This window comes from Macrobrachium nipponense, chromosome 12 (genome assembly GCF_015104395.2).
Source record: "Macrobrachium nipponense isolate FS-2020 chromosome 12, ASM1510439v2, whole genome shotgun sequence".
Lineage (NCBI taxonomy): Eukaryota > Metazoa > Arthropoda > Malacostraca > Decapoda > Palaemonidae > Macrobrachium > Macrobrachium nipponense.
Genome location: NC_087205.1, coordinates 21124795 through 21139522, shown reverse-complemented (window position 1 = coordinate 21139522; position 14728 = coordinate 21124795). Strand labels below are relative to the sequence as shown.

The window sequence follows — 14728 nt, the reverse complement described above, 5'->3', positions numbered from 1 at the left end:
TCGCAAAGAGCATCGAGAATCTCTTTTTCGCCCCTGTTCGCGTTAACAAAAGAGAACCTATTTGGGAACAGACAAGGAACGTAACGATCCTTAAGAGGTTCGATGCAAGATTTTGCATGTCCGTGAGAACCTTCTCGATCGAAGATAATAACTGTTAACGTATGTCTAACATTTATTGAAAAGAGTTTTGAGAACCTGCGGAAAGTCTTCTTCATAGATCTCTTCGCAAGGTAGAAGACGAACAGGCTTCCTATAGACTGCTTCCTTTTCCTCTAACCAAGAGAGGTAGCAATATACGACATCTTTAATTTAAAGAAGGGGAATAAACTTTAGTCTTTTTTTACCCCTAGTTATAAATTCTTAACAGATATTAAGATAAATGGGCGTCAAAGGAAGAGAGGATGAATGCCTCATTTTGGCCTTAGAGAGGTTGGATTCACAGAAGTCACGTTCTTCTCACAGCATGTTTCGTAAGGCTTTTCCAAGAGTATCTGGATATTCTATCAGGAATCTATTATAAATAGACCTGAAAAACCTCTCCACTCTGAGTCTGTCCGCGTGCAGACTGACCAGAAGTGGACATGAATGAGAGGATTTTTCAAGGTAAATGACAATAGTCATGGCTAGACATAGAATTGCTGCAGATCGTGCTAGATGGAATGAGGAAACTGTCCTCTTCCGATACCTCTGTGAACCACATAGCGAGGTGTTTTCTTCACTTTCAGAGGGAAGAATCACCTAGGTATATATCTGCTATCAAAGAACGCAGTAAAAGGCTATACTCTGTCTCTACAAGGGGAATTAGAGATAACAGAAGATTAAGATCTTCGGGATCTTATACGATACCGCAATACGACAAGAGTAGGATATCATGTACTTCGAATGGGATCTTTTTGTGGCCACAGATTCCGTGTTCCGACAAAATGGAACTGCTCCTCATCAAACTTCTTTGAGAAAGTTTATGAAGGAATTCTTTGTTTCTCTTAGCCCTAAACAACCAAGAAGACAAGTGAATTTTTTGTGCATTGGAATCTCGCATCAGATTCAATGGAGACTCGGCAATGGGTTCTTCTTTGCCAGCATAGTATGTCTGGGCAAAAGAACTAAAACCCTCTATTCCTGACGCAACGCTTTCAGATAGAAGTTTCGTTGCCCAGGCAGGGTACTTACTTTTTCATCTACAGAAGAAGAGATGGTTTAAACGTTTGCCTACAGAGTCTTCGGGGTGCGATGAGGGCTCGAAATGCTTCCCAGAAGGTATTCAGAAGGATACAATAAGAGCTAGAAATCAGGGTTCCGCCCAATTTCAGCTCGGAGTCTCCTTCGACTTCCAGACTCCTTCCCTTCCTTCGGGCAAGGATAGGGAAGATTCTGCAACGAGGAACCTCATCAACATGTAAGAAGAGATCTCGTTAGCAAAGGAAGTATTCACGAAGGATCCTCCTCGGAGGAAGACTCTTCTCTCTCGTATTGTTAGATATCCTGTCGTCTACTGGATGTAGCTGACTACAATCACCTCCCCTTGCCAGGGGCCAAAAGCTCAAAGGGGAAGAATTTCTTCCACCCTTCTCCAGTCTCCTGATAGACTATGTAGTTGTTCAGGATTCTCGGACAATGTAGCGCCAGCCAGGGGGGGGGGGGGCGCCAAATGCCAATACAGGCGAAAAAACGCCAGAGGCGGACAGTTCCAAGGAACTCTGTCATGGTCGGATACTGAGAAGGAGCGGGCCTCCAACCTGGCGCAAATGCGCCAGAGGCAAACAAATCGGACAGATATAAAAGTGTCCGATGTGGACATCGCCAGACAGCCTACAGACTCTTCCAAGCTCGAAGCTCCAGCAAGTGTGGAGGAGCCAAGCCAGGCGCGAGGCGCCAGCCAGGCTCTAGGAGCCAGCCAGGCTCTAGAAGCCAGCCAGGCGCCATCCAGGTGCCAGGCTCCTTCAAGGTTAGGCTCCAGTCAGGATTGAGGATCCATCCAGGCGCAAGGCTCCTTCCAGTAAAGAGAAACCTAAAGCTCTGTCAGTAAGAGGGCTAGTCCCCATTGATATGATACAGGTAAGGCTCTGCCATGTAAGTGGGTCAGCCTCCATTGGCACGATCCGAGAAGGCTCTGTCGTGTAAGCGGGGTTTGCCCCCATTGACATGATCCAGAAGGGTTTGTCAGTCATAGGTCCCTACCTCGCTGAAACTCTTGAGGCATGCAGACTCATAGACAGTAATCATGAAGTCTTCTGCCAAGCTCCAGGCGCAAGGCGCCAGCCAGACGCAAGGCTCCAGCCAGGCGCGAGGCGCTAGCCAGGAGGGAGGAGCCAATCAGGCGCCAGCCAGGCTCTAGGCGCCATTCAGGCGCAAGGCTCCAGCGAGGCGCTAGACAGGCGCTAGGCGCCTGCCAGGCACGAAGCGCTAGCCAGGCTCTAGGCTTCACCCAGAAGAGATCTATATCAAAGAATGCCCTGGCCTTCTTTGAGACAATGTGATCTCCTAAGCACTTGACAAGTGCATTGATGATTCCTTCAAACAGCTGAGAATTAAAAGCGCATGAAGTGCGAGCTTTTCCGAATTCTTGTTCTTTCCTTAACAATATGTCATAAGGACATATTAGCTGTCACATACGAGATGCAACTCTGTGTTGACTTCCCATATCCAAAGGATGTCAAAGATAACCTACGAGAGATCCTTCTCTCTTGGTTGATACGTGTCTGCGGAACATTGCTGGGATAGGAGCCGATACTGATCCTTAACAGTGAGTTAAATTTTATTTAACGTCGTGTTTTTTTCTTGGGTTGTTTGAAAGGAGTTTGGGGATAACTCTTTTCAACTTAAGCACTAACCCTCGTGTTAGGATCAGGTGATCGGGATCGGTGTTGTGCTCCTTAATTATGCCACTAGGCAATAGGCATATTGTCATGTAAGAGCTCTGTCGAGTAAATGGATAAGACCCCATCGACAGACCCAACAAGAACTCTTAGCCATAGTCCACATCCTCGCTGAGGCTCTTGAGGCGAAGCAGATTCCTAGGCATTAGCCATGGAATCTTCCGCCTGAACAAGTAGGAAGCCAAGGTTTTATTTATTTATTACCTACAACGTATGTTGTTTACCTGTCTATTCAGTAAATAGTTGTCTCTTACCCACCACCAAGGGTGTCAATCAGCTAAGTATATATCTGCCGGGGAAGTTGCATGTACAAAAATGATATTGTTAGAATACAATAAAGTTTTGTACATACTTACCCGGCAGATATATACGATGAATGGCCCACCCAGCCTCCCCTCAGGAGACAGGCGGAAGAGAAAATCTGGTTCTTGAACGGGAATGGTTCCTATTCCTGCCACCCAGCGGCAGGGGGGTAGATCACCTGACCTACCTGCAGCGTGTGCCGCGAAATTCGAATTTCTGTCGGATGTCAGAGACATAAGCTAAGTATATATCTGCCGGGTAAGTATGTACAAAACTTTATTGTATTCTAACAATATCATTTTTATGGTGAAATTGATCACAAAAACCAGGAATTTGTGGATATTTCTCATAGAAAAATACAGCGAATGTGCGAATTTTCCGCGAATAATGCAGGGAAACATTCCCGAGAGAAATCCGCGAATGTGTGAGTCCGCGAATCCGGAGAACGCGAATACGGGGGGTCCACTGTATATATATATACAGGCGGTCCCCGGGTTACGACGGTTCCGGCTTACGACGTTCCGAGGTTACGACGCTTTTTCTTAAATATTTAATGGAAAAATCCGTCCTCGGTTACGACGCTTGTTCCGAGGTTACGACGCTGACGCTTCCGACGCTCCGAGTTAACGACGCTTTTAAAAAACTCATACTATGATAAAAATCCTTTATAGTTTAGCACAGTATATTAATAAAAATAAGTTTCTGGTTAGATTACAACAAAAATTTTGAGGTTATGATGATTTTCGACACTTTTTATGTCGTATTTTTCTATGATTTTTAGTGACGCCTCATATGCGGAACTAGTTTCCGAGCGAATGAATACATACTAGCTTGCGGTGCGCAAAGTTTACATATAACAGTCCAAAAGCACAAATAATGAAAAAAATCATTGCTTGTTTCCAGTAATAATAACAAAACGAAGTTTCTGGTTAGATTACAACGAGAGAGAGAGAGAGAGAGAGATGAGAGAGAGAGAGAGAGAGAGAGAGAGAGAGAGAGAGAGAGAGAGAGAGGTGTCTTCCGACGCTCCGAGTTAAGGACAGAGAAGTGTTCGTTTCGTTAAACGGCCTCTGACTCATGCCAGTAAATGTTTTGTTGATACTAAAAATATAAGCCTATTTAAAGATAAGTTTACTTTAATTAGTCTATATGATACGTAAATAGTAATCAACTGTTCTTGTAGCCCTCAAGATTTGGCAAAATCGAAGATCCAAAGAGAGACATTATCCAGTACACTGGAACCTTGACATACGAATTTAATTTGTTCCGTTACCATCGTCGTATATCAAAACAGTTGTATCTCAAAGCATTTTTTCCCATTTAAAATAATGTAATATGTATTAATCCGTTCTAGCGGTATGAAACCACACCTAAACACAGCTAAATTACATATAATATACACAATTTATACACAAATAAACGAGTAATAACACACACAATGATAAAATAACAGCAATGTGATAAATGATAATAAATGTTAATAAAATCAATTAAAAAAAAGAAAGGAATTTTACTTACCACAACGAAAGATGACGTGAGGCCAGCAGGGGGAGGAGGTAGGGAAGGGTGGCAGGGAACGATTTGATCTCTTTTTTTTTATTTACGTATGTACACTAATAACTAACGTTAATAAAACACAAATGAAATAACATTGCTAAAAACAATTTTTATTTTTTTATTTTAATCAGTTTGTAGTTTAGAAATAATGATGATGCCTTTGGAAGGTTTTATGCTTTGCTATAATTTCATGTTTTGCTTCCATCGAAATCATTTTCTTGGGTTTTTTCTTATCACCTGCTTTGTCTTTAGCTTTGAGACCCATTGTTAATAATAAAATAGACAAAATAACACGAAAAATAGGCGCAAATACAACGAACTAAACAACGACGTGTTAACATGCAGCACCAACAAACAAACAGACTGAACGCCATTTATCGGTCGCCTATACAACTAACACTCATCGCAAAATCGTCTCAAATATTTCGTTGTATATCAAAGCTTATATTTTCGCAAATTTTCTGTTGTATCTCAAAACATTCGTATATTAGGGCAATCATGTCAAAGTTCCAGTGTAATTTGATCAGAGAGAGAGAGAGAGAGAGAGAGAGAGAGAGAGAGACGCCTTGGCAACAATGGTCACCGTCTCGGGGATTGACGTAACATTTATTTTCTGAACAGCTAGGACAGAGAAGTGTTACGTTTCATTGAAAACGGCATCATGACTCATAGCAGGAAATGTTTTGTTGATACTAATAATATAAGCCTATTTAAAGATACGTTTACTTTAATTAGTCTATATGATACGTAATAATGTAATCCAGCTGTTCTTGTAGCCCTCAAGATTTGGTCAAAATCACTCCAGGTTGTACATAAAACTTCAAGAATGTAGTGTCACCAGAGGATTACAATAGTTTTTTACCTTCAAGAACCAGCATTCTTTTATGAAAATAACTCCAGGTTGTACATAAAACTACAGGAAACAACATGTATGTAACCAAAGGATTACAAGTAAGGTTTTTTATAAAACTTTTTATTAGTTTAAGACATATTCCAAGCGTCGTTCCGGCTTACGACAATTTTCGGCTTACGACGCGTCTCAAGAACGGAACCCCCGTCGTAACCCGGGGGACTGCCTGTATGTGTATATATATATATATATATATATATATATAAATATATATAAATATATATATATGTATAGATATAATTATATATATACCACGTATATATAGATACGTATATAGATATAACGTATTATATATACGTATATATAATATACTTATATTATATACGTATATAGATATACGTATATATAAATACGTATATATATCTATCCGTATATATATATAACGTAGTATATATATAACGTGTATATATATTACGTGATATATATTATATGTATGGTATTATATGTAAAATATTATATATATGTATAGATATATATATATATATATATATATATAATAATATATATATATATAAAATATATATATATATATATATATATAACATATATATCTTATTACATATATATATCTTATATTTATATATATCTATATATATAATATAATATAAATATCTATATTCATATATATATTATATTCTATATATACCATATATATATACATATTAATATGCATATATATAACATATATATATACATATTATATATAAGATATTATACATATATATATATATTATATATATATATATATATATAATTTTATGTATGTGTGTGTATGTGTATAATGCGTATATGTATATATATAAATAAATATATATAATATACATATATATACATACACACACACAGTGGACCCTTGTATTCGTTGGGATGCATACCAGACCCTTGCAAATAGTTAGAACCCCCTCTAAAAATGCTTATAACTGCCTATCTTGAAAGTTCAAATACAAAATGTATACCTTAAATAACATTCTACTTCAAATATACATTAAATTACTATCCTATTGTGCTGCATATTAATCTCTGAGATTATGTATATTATTAATATAATTTCAAAGTCAACTTAAACATTTTACTATTAAAGATATATACACACAGCCAATAACAGAGAGAGAGAGAGAGAGAGAGAGAGAGAGAGAGAGAGAGAGAGAGAGAGAGAATAACTCCTTACAATACCTAAAGATTGAAATGAATTCTTTGGGCAACACTCCTTCCCCTCTGCCAATACTTATATCAAACTGTCGTTTACTCTTCTCTCAAAGTGGATAAAAAGACTGGGAAGGGAATTGTTATTTCTTTTATTAATCTTATTATTATTTTAAAATTAGTTCTTTGGTAAATCATTTTTTTATACATTCAACTTCCCTGCCAGATATATACTTAGCTATAGACTCCGTCGTCCCCGACAGAAATTCAAATTTCGCGGCACACGCTACCGGTAGGTCAGGTGATCTACCCGTTCCTGGCCCTGGGTTTGCTAAGGATTAGGAACCATTCCCGTTTTCTATTCAGATTTCTTCTGTCGCCCGGACCATCAACATTGTTGTTGGTTCCTCTTGACTGGATTTTCTTTTTTCATCGACAATTGATCTTTTTGACCGACTTTTGGTGACGTATCTGGATTGTTGGATTAGCATACGCTTTTGTGGACTGTTTTTGTGGACTTGCTTTGGATTTTTCTTAGAATGTCTGACGCCGGAACGGTGATGAGATATTGAATGTAGGCTGTAAGGTGAGGTTGCTGAAAGCTTCGGTAGATCCTCACACCGTATGTAAGGGTTGCAGAGAGTATGAATGTTCTTTTACTAATACTTGTAAGGAATGTGAGAATTTGAGTGAGAGAGAGTGGAAGAATCTAACTACTTATTTGAAGAAGTTAGAGAGAGAGAGAGTGAGGAAAGCTTCCTCTAGAAGTTTGAGTGGTTCTAGATCTAATGAGCTAGTTCCTAGTTTGGGATCTTCCCCTCTTGTAAGAATTGCTACTTCTCCTTCCTTTTCAGCCTCTTCACCTATTGCAGATCCTGTAGATTCGGCAAAAGAACTTGCGGATCTAAAAGCAGCCTTCAAGATCATGGAAAACAAAATGGCTGCTCTGCAAGGTAAGGCTAGTGATTGTACAGTGGACAGTGATGTGAGTGTCCCCAGTGTAGTGGAGGGGGCATCTGGTCGGCTCCACAACGCTCCCAGGTCTAGACCTCTTCCAAGCTCCCATGCCCAGAGGAGAAGGAATGTCAAAAACCGTAAGGAGGTTGTGGAGATTCCCCACCGATCAGGTGTCCCTTTGGCAGGCTCTGTGACACCCCAGACTGCCAGGGATCGCTATTGCAAAAGCGTCCTGCGTGAGTGTTTCTCATCGTCGGGATCTTCGTCTCCTAGACGCTATTGGAGGGATTCTGATCGCTCGCGACCATTGAAGAGGAGTTGGAAGGCGCCGACTCTTGACTCAAGCCCGGAACGCTTCCCTGAGGAGTCTCCTTCGGATGTTAAGAGGGCAAAGAGAGCCCTATTGTCACCCGTAGTTGGAGTGGAACCCATGGACTCCTCCCCTCCTCCTCCTCCTCCTCCCGAAGAGGAGAAAGAGGAGGCTACTAAGAGATTCCTCCTATCTATGCAAGAGTAGATATCGTCGTTGGTGGGAGTGCTTTCAAAGGAACCTCCTCAAAGGAAAGACACTTCCCTTCCCCATCAAGAGGTCCTCCAGACGTATGGAGGTCCCTGCCGCCAGGAGCGAGGCTCCTATCAGGAGTGAGGCTCCTAACAAGAGCGAGGAGCCAACCAAACGTAAGGCTCCTGCTAGATGTGAAGAGTCGTTCAGACGTGCGGCACCTTCCAGGAGTGAGGAGTCAACCAAGCGCAAGACTCCTACCAGGTGCGAGGAGCCGATCAGGCGTGTGGGGCCAGCCAAGAGTGAGGAGTCACCCAGGAGGCAGGAGCCAAGAGCCAGGAGTGAGGAGTCACCCAGGAGGCAGGAGCCAGGAGCCAGGAGTCAGGAGTCAGGAGTCAGGAGTCAGGAGTCAGGAGTCAGGAGTCAGGAGTCAGGAGTCAGGAGCCAGGAGTCAGGAGTCGGAATTCTTCCATGAGGCAAGATTCGACTAGACTCGTATCCGAAATTGGTGACTCTTCCCCAGACAGAAGCACCTCTCCTTCAGATCGTAGAAGGTCTTGGAAAGACTCTTCCTCCAAACGAGAACGTTCTCCCTCTTCTGATCGAGTTTTAGAAGAAGTGTCAGAAGATGAGCTCCCTACAAATGAGGGGCTCTCTAACTATAAGACATTAGCCTCCTTATTACTTCAAGAGTATGGAGACTCTCTTAGCCCAGCCGCTCCTCCTTCTCCTCGTTTGCTCTTTTCAAGTACTAATACAGTAAAGTCCTCTGCTTTCCTGAAGATGAAACCAGCAATTTCTATGAAGAAGGCCCTCCAGTCTCTGGATTCATGGATGGGCACTAAGAAAGAGTTGGGCAAAACAGTGTTCTGCATGCCTCCTTCCAAACTCCTTGGAAAGAGAGGTATTTGGTACGGGACAGGAGAGACTATGGGTCTTTCTCTCCCTGCATCGGCAGACGCAGACTTCTCTAATCTAGTTGATGCCTCCAGATCGGCCAGATCGACATGGAGCATTTCAGAATTGAACCACTTTCTTAAAGGATTATTCATCATATTAGAAGTGTTCGATTTCCTGGACTGGTCTCTCGGAGTTCTGGCTAAGAAGTCTCAGGACTCGGAGTTTCTTAATAACCCAGAAGTTCTCCATAGCGTCCTGGCATGCATGGACAAGGCGGTACAAGACGGTTCGGGAGAGGTTTCTTCCCTATTTGGAGCTGGTTTGCTGAAAAAGAACTGGGTGTATGGATCCCTTTTGTCAAAAGCTGTTTCTCCTAGTCAGAGAACCGCGTTATTGTTCGCCCCTTTGTCAGATCATCTGTTTCCTTCTCAGTTGGTGAAAGATATATCTCGCTCACTAACTGAGAAGGCAACACAAGACCTCCTTGTACAGACTACGAAGAAGAGTCACCCTGTAGTTTCTACGAGTAAGAAGGACTCTCGTCCTCCTCAGCAGCCCTTTCGTGGAGGTGCAACGGCTCGTCCCCCTTCCAGAAAGAAGAGCTCTGATAAGAGAGGAAGGTCTTCCTTCAGGCCCTTCAAGAAAGGAAAATGACTTGATTATCCTCCAAGCACCAGTAGGCGCCAGACTCCTGAACTTTGCAGGAGCCTGGGCGCAGAGGAGCCGACTCTTGGTCGGTTTCAGTTCTAAAGAAGGGATACATCATCCCCTTCGAAGACAGTCCTCCCCTAACCTCTACTCCTCGGGAACTGTCAGCAAGATACAGAGACCCTGTAATGAAAAATACGCTCCTTCAAATGGTGGATCAAATGTGGGAAAAGGAGGCCATCGAACTTGTACAGGATCCACTCTCCCTGGGATTTTACAATCGCCTTTTCCTAGTACCAAAGGCATCGGGGGGGTGGAGACCGGTACTGGACGTAAGCGCGCTGAACCGATTTGTACAGAAGAAGAAGTTCCGAATGGAAACGTCCTCCTCGGTGATGTCAGCCCTACGTCCAGGAGATTGGATGGTCTCTCTGGACTTACAAGACGCATATTTCCACGTTCCCATTCACCACTCGTCAAAGAAATATCTTTGGTTTATGATAGGGGGCAAGATTTTTCAATTCAGGGCTCTGTGTTTCGGCCTGTCTACAGCTCCACAGGTCTTCACCAACCTGATGGCGACTGTAGCAAAATGGCTTCATCTAGAGGGAATAAACATCTCCCTCTACTTAGACGACTGGCTGATCAGGGCCAAGTCGGAGAACCAGTGCTTGGAGGACCTGATGATAACACGAAATATGATACAGTCTCTGGGATTACTCGTAAACCTCGAGAAGTCGCAACTGATCCCCAGCCAGAACTTGGTCTATCTGGGGATTCAGATGGATTTTCGGGGTTTTTGGGTATTTCCTTCGCAAGAAAGAATCACTCAAGGCTTGTCAAGAATCTCGAGCTTCTTAGAGAGAGAACACAGTCCAGCGAGGGAGTATTTGAGCCTATTAGGGACTCTGTCCTCGCTAGAAAAGTTCTTCACTCTGGGGAGGCTTCACCTTCGCCCTCTTCAGTTTTTCCTGAAAAAGGTTTGGAGTTGGAAGACGGGGCAACTCTCAGACTCTTTTCCGATTCCACAGGAGGTGAAGAATCACTTAAAGTGGTGGATCCTTCCTCTAAAGAAGAACGAAGGCGTGTCACTTGCCCTGCAGAACCCCAACCAAGTGTTATTTTCCGACGCTTCGGAGTCGGGATGGGGAGCAACGCTAGGAGCAAGGGAGGTGTTGGGCACCTGGACAAAGGAACAAGTGTCTGGCATATCAATTGCAAGGAACTAGTAGCCATACACCTGGCCTTAAGATTCTTCGAGGAGGTAGTCAGAGGCGGGGTGGTTCAGATAAACTCGGACAACACCACGGCTCTGGCTTACATCCGCAAACAAGGAGGGACTCATTCATTCTCCCTCTATCAGCTAACAAGAGATCTGTTAACCTGGACAGAGGAAAGAGGTATAACTCTCCTCACAAGATTTGTACAAGGGATACAAAATGTGAGAGCAGACAGGCTAAGGAGGAGGAAGCAGGTCCTCCCCACAGAGTGGACGCAGAAGTGTGTCGAAGTCTGTGGTCCCTGTGGGGGAGGACTCACATAGACCTATTTGCTACGTTCCTCTCCAAAAGAGTAGAGATCTTTTGTTCACTAGTAGAAGATCCAAGAGCCTTTGCAATCGACGCGTTTCTCCTAGATTGGTCGGGCCTAGATGCCTACGCCTTTCCCCCATTCAAGATCCTGGGGGAAGTACTCAATAAATTCGTGGCTTCAAAGGGCACGAAGTTGACCCTCATAGCCCCATTTTGGCCAGCCCAAGAATGGTTCACGGAGGTACTGGAGTGGATAGTGGACTTCCCCAGGTCTCTGCCAAGCAGAACAGATCTACTCAGACAACCCCACTTCGAGAGGTTTCATCACAACCTCCCCGGTCTCTCTCTGACTGCCTTTCGACTATCGAAAGACTCGTCAGAGCGAGGGGATTTTCTCGCAAAGCTGCAAGCGCTATCGCTAGAGCCCGCAGATCTTCAACGAAACGAGTATACCAATCGAAGTGGGAAGTCTTTAGGAGATGGTGTAAGAAAAAGAAGCTGTCCTCCTCCAGTACCTCTATAATTAACATTGCCGATTGCCTCCTTTTTCTTAGAGAGGAATCGCACCTTTCTGTGTCTACCATCAAGGGATACAGGAGTATGCTGTCTTCAGTATTCAGGAATCGAGGGCTGGAGATTGCAGAGAACAAGGATCTCCACGATTTGATTCGGTCTTTCGAGACTTCGAAATCAAGGACTCCGAGAATACCTAGCTGGAATCTGGACGTGGTCCTGAAATTCCTTGCCTCGGACAAATTCGAACCTCTACATCTTGCTTCCTTCCGGGACATTACTAGGAAATGTTTATTCCTGTTGTCTCTCGCGACGGCCAAGAGGACGAGCGAATTGCACGCTCTGGACTCTAAAGTGGGGTTTAAAGGAGATGCGGCTATCTGTTCGTTCCAGACATTATTTCTGGCGAAAAATGAAAACCCATCAAATCCTTGGCCCAGGAGCTTTGAGGTAAAAGGCCTATCTAACCTGGTAGGCATAGAGATAGAGAGGTCTCTCTGCCCGGTTAGAGCTCTTAAATTTTATTTGGAGAAAAAGAAGCAGATGGGAGGCTGTCAACAAGGTCTTTGGTGTGCTGTGAAGAACCCCAAAAGACTCATGTCTAAGAACGCCTTAGCCTTCTTTGTGAGAAGCGTAATTACTGATGCGCACAAGAACTGCCCGGATGAATCCTTCAGACTTCTAAGGGTTAAAACTCATGAAGTAAGGGCAGTAGCAACGTCGCTAGCGTTTCAAAAGAATATGTCTCTAAGGAATATCATTGATACTACATATTGGAGATGCAATTCAGTTTTTGCATCTCATTACCTGAAGGATGTGAAGAGTTGAACCTATGAATAAATAGCTTCTCTCTTGGTCCATTTGTATCAGCAGATACAGTACTGGGACTTGGAGCAAAGACTGATCCTTAAATATTTTATCTTAAATGTACATAAACCCTCTTGTCAGATATGTGCTTGGTTTCCTATTAGCAAGCATGCTGATGTCGCACGGGCGGCTGGTGTCATTGCTGGTAGGGGACCAGGGATATGTATGGCTAGTAGGGGGGTACAAATTTTTTTTTTTTTTGTGTTTTGTTATAAGTGTACATGTTTTTTATGTTTCGAGTTATTGGTTGTTTTTAGGGAGCTTGGGGATAACTCCTTGCAATCTTAGAACTAACATGGATGTTAGGATCAGGTGATCGGGATCGGTGTTGTGCTCCTTGAACAAGGTGTATTGTCATGTTAGTGGAATAGCACCCAATGACAAAGGCCTTTAGGCTCTGCCGAGAAAGTGGATAAGACCCCATTGGCAGACCCACAAGAACTCTTAGCCATAGATCAATATCTCGCTGAGGCTCTTGAGGCGAAGCAGACTCCTGGGCAGTAGCCACGAAGTCTTCCGCCTAATCAGGTAGGAACCAAGGTTTATTAATACCTACAACATATGTTGTTTACCTGTCTATTTCAGTAGTTAGCTGTCTCTTACCCACCACCAATGGGTGCTAATCAGCTAAGTATATATCTGGCAGGGAAGTTGAATGTATAAAAATGATATTGTCATGATACAATAAAGTTTTATACATACTTACCTGACAGATATATACGATTAATGGCCCACCCAGCCTCCCCGCAGGAGACAGGTGGAAGAGAAGAAATCTGATTAGAAAACGGGAATGGTTCCTAGTCCTGCCACCCAGGGCAGGGCGGTAGATCACCTGACCTACCGGTAGCGTGCAGCAAAATTTGAATTTCTGTCGGGGGACGACGGAGTCTATAGCTAAGTATCTGTCAGGTAAGTATGTATAAAACTTTATTGTATCATGACAATATCATATTTATCATACTACAAACAAATAAACATATGTAAGTAAGGAAGGGAGAGAGAGAGAGAGAGAGAGAGAGAGATTTTATTGTTATTATTTAATCTCATTAGACTTAATGTGTATTATTTGAAAATTAGTTCTGTAAATTATTGTTTTATCATAAAATGTAGTAGTATCCTTAGAGATATATACCTACACTTCTAACACTTCCAGCCAAAATAGAGGGATAGAGTTACCAATATGACATACGTATCTTGTGGGGAGAGAGAGTTATCCTCGTTTAAGAGAGTAAATGGAAGGATTATTGTATTCCTTTAAAATATTATCACATATGAACTTTGTAATTTAAGTTATATTATTGTTATTATACATTATGCTACATACAATACCATAAAAATTCTCTCATCTCAGTAAAAGAGAGAGATTACATGAACATTAGTTGGCAACAGGTCCCCCATCCTGTCACATTACTTGACATATTTGACAGCTTGGACCTCAGCTTAGTACCTGTATCTAAAAAGAAAGGTGTGAAGTAGAATAGATTTTCCTTTATTCTTATATAATTTTTTAATTATAAACTAAAATCTTATACAGTAGTACCTCGAGATACGAAAGGCTCTACTTACGAAAAACTCGAGATACGAAAGCCAATGCGAACAATTTTACTGCTCTACATACGAAAAGTTTTCAAGATACGAAAGGTTCTTGCTGTAAAGTCCCGGGATTTGCCCGGACCACCAAGAACAATTTTAAAACTCCCGCGCCGCCAACTGAGTAAACTCGCCACCATCCTCCCGCTCTCCGATTGGTTCCTGATGCTAGTCACCCCATAAGGTCCTGCTCTCCTATTGGTCAGCATCTACCCCTTGTGCTTTAAGTATTCTATTGGTAAAAGGTTGCTGTAAATTGAAAAACTTATTCATGCAATACATTTATTAAAAAAAAAAAACATTAGGTAAAGATAGAATAAAGAATAGAAATGAATGGTTATTATACTGTTTGGTAGTTTCAGTAGTTGAAGAGAGATAATGAAAATTTATGGCTTACTGTGTAAAAGTGATTGCTTGGTGATCGTTCGAT

The 14728-nt window shown here is 42.3% G+C and overlaps 1 protein-coding gene across 2 annotated transcripts in view; it reads left to right on the top strand.

Moving 5' to 3' along the window:
• The window catches only part of LOC135224401 (mitochondrial disaggregase-like), a 143558-nt gene that overhangs the window by 91398 nt on the left and 37432 nt on the right, over positions 1-14728 (top strand). The gene's annotated exons all lie outside the window — the stretch shown is intronic.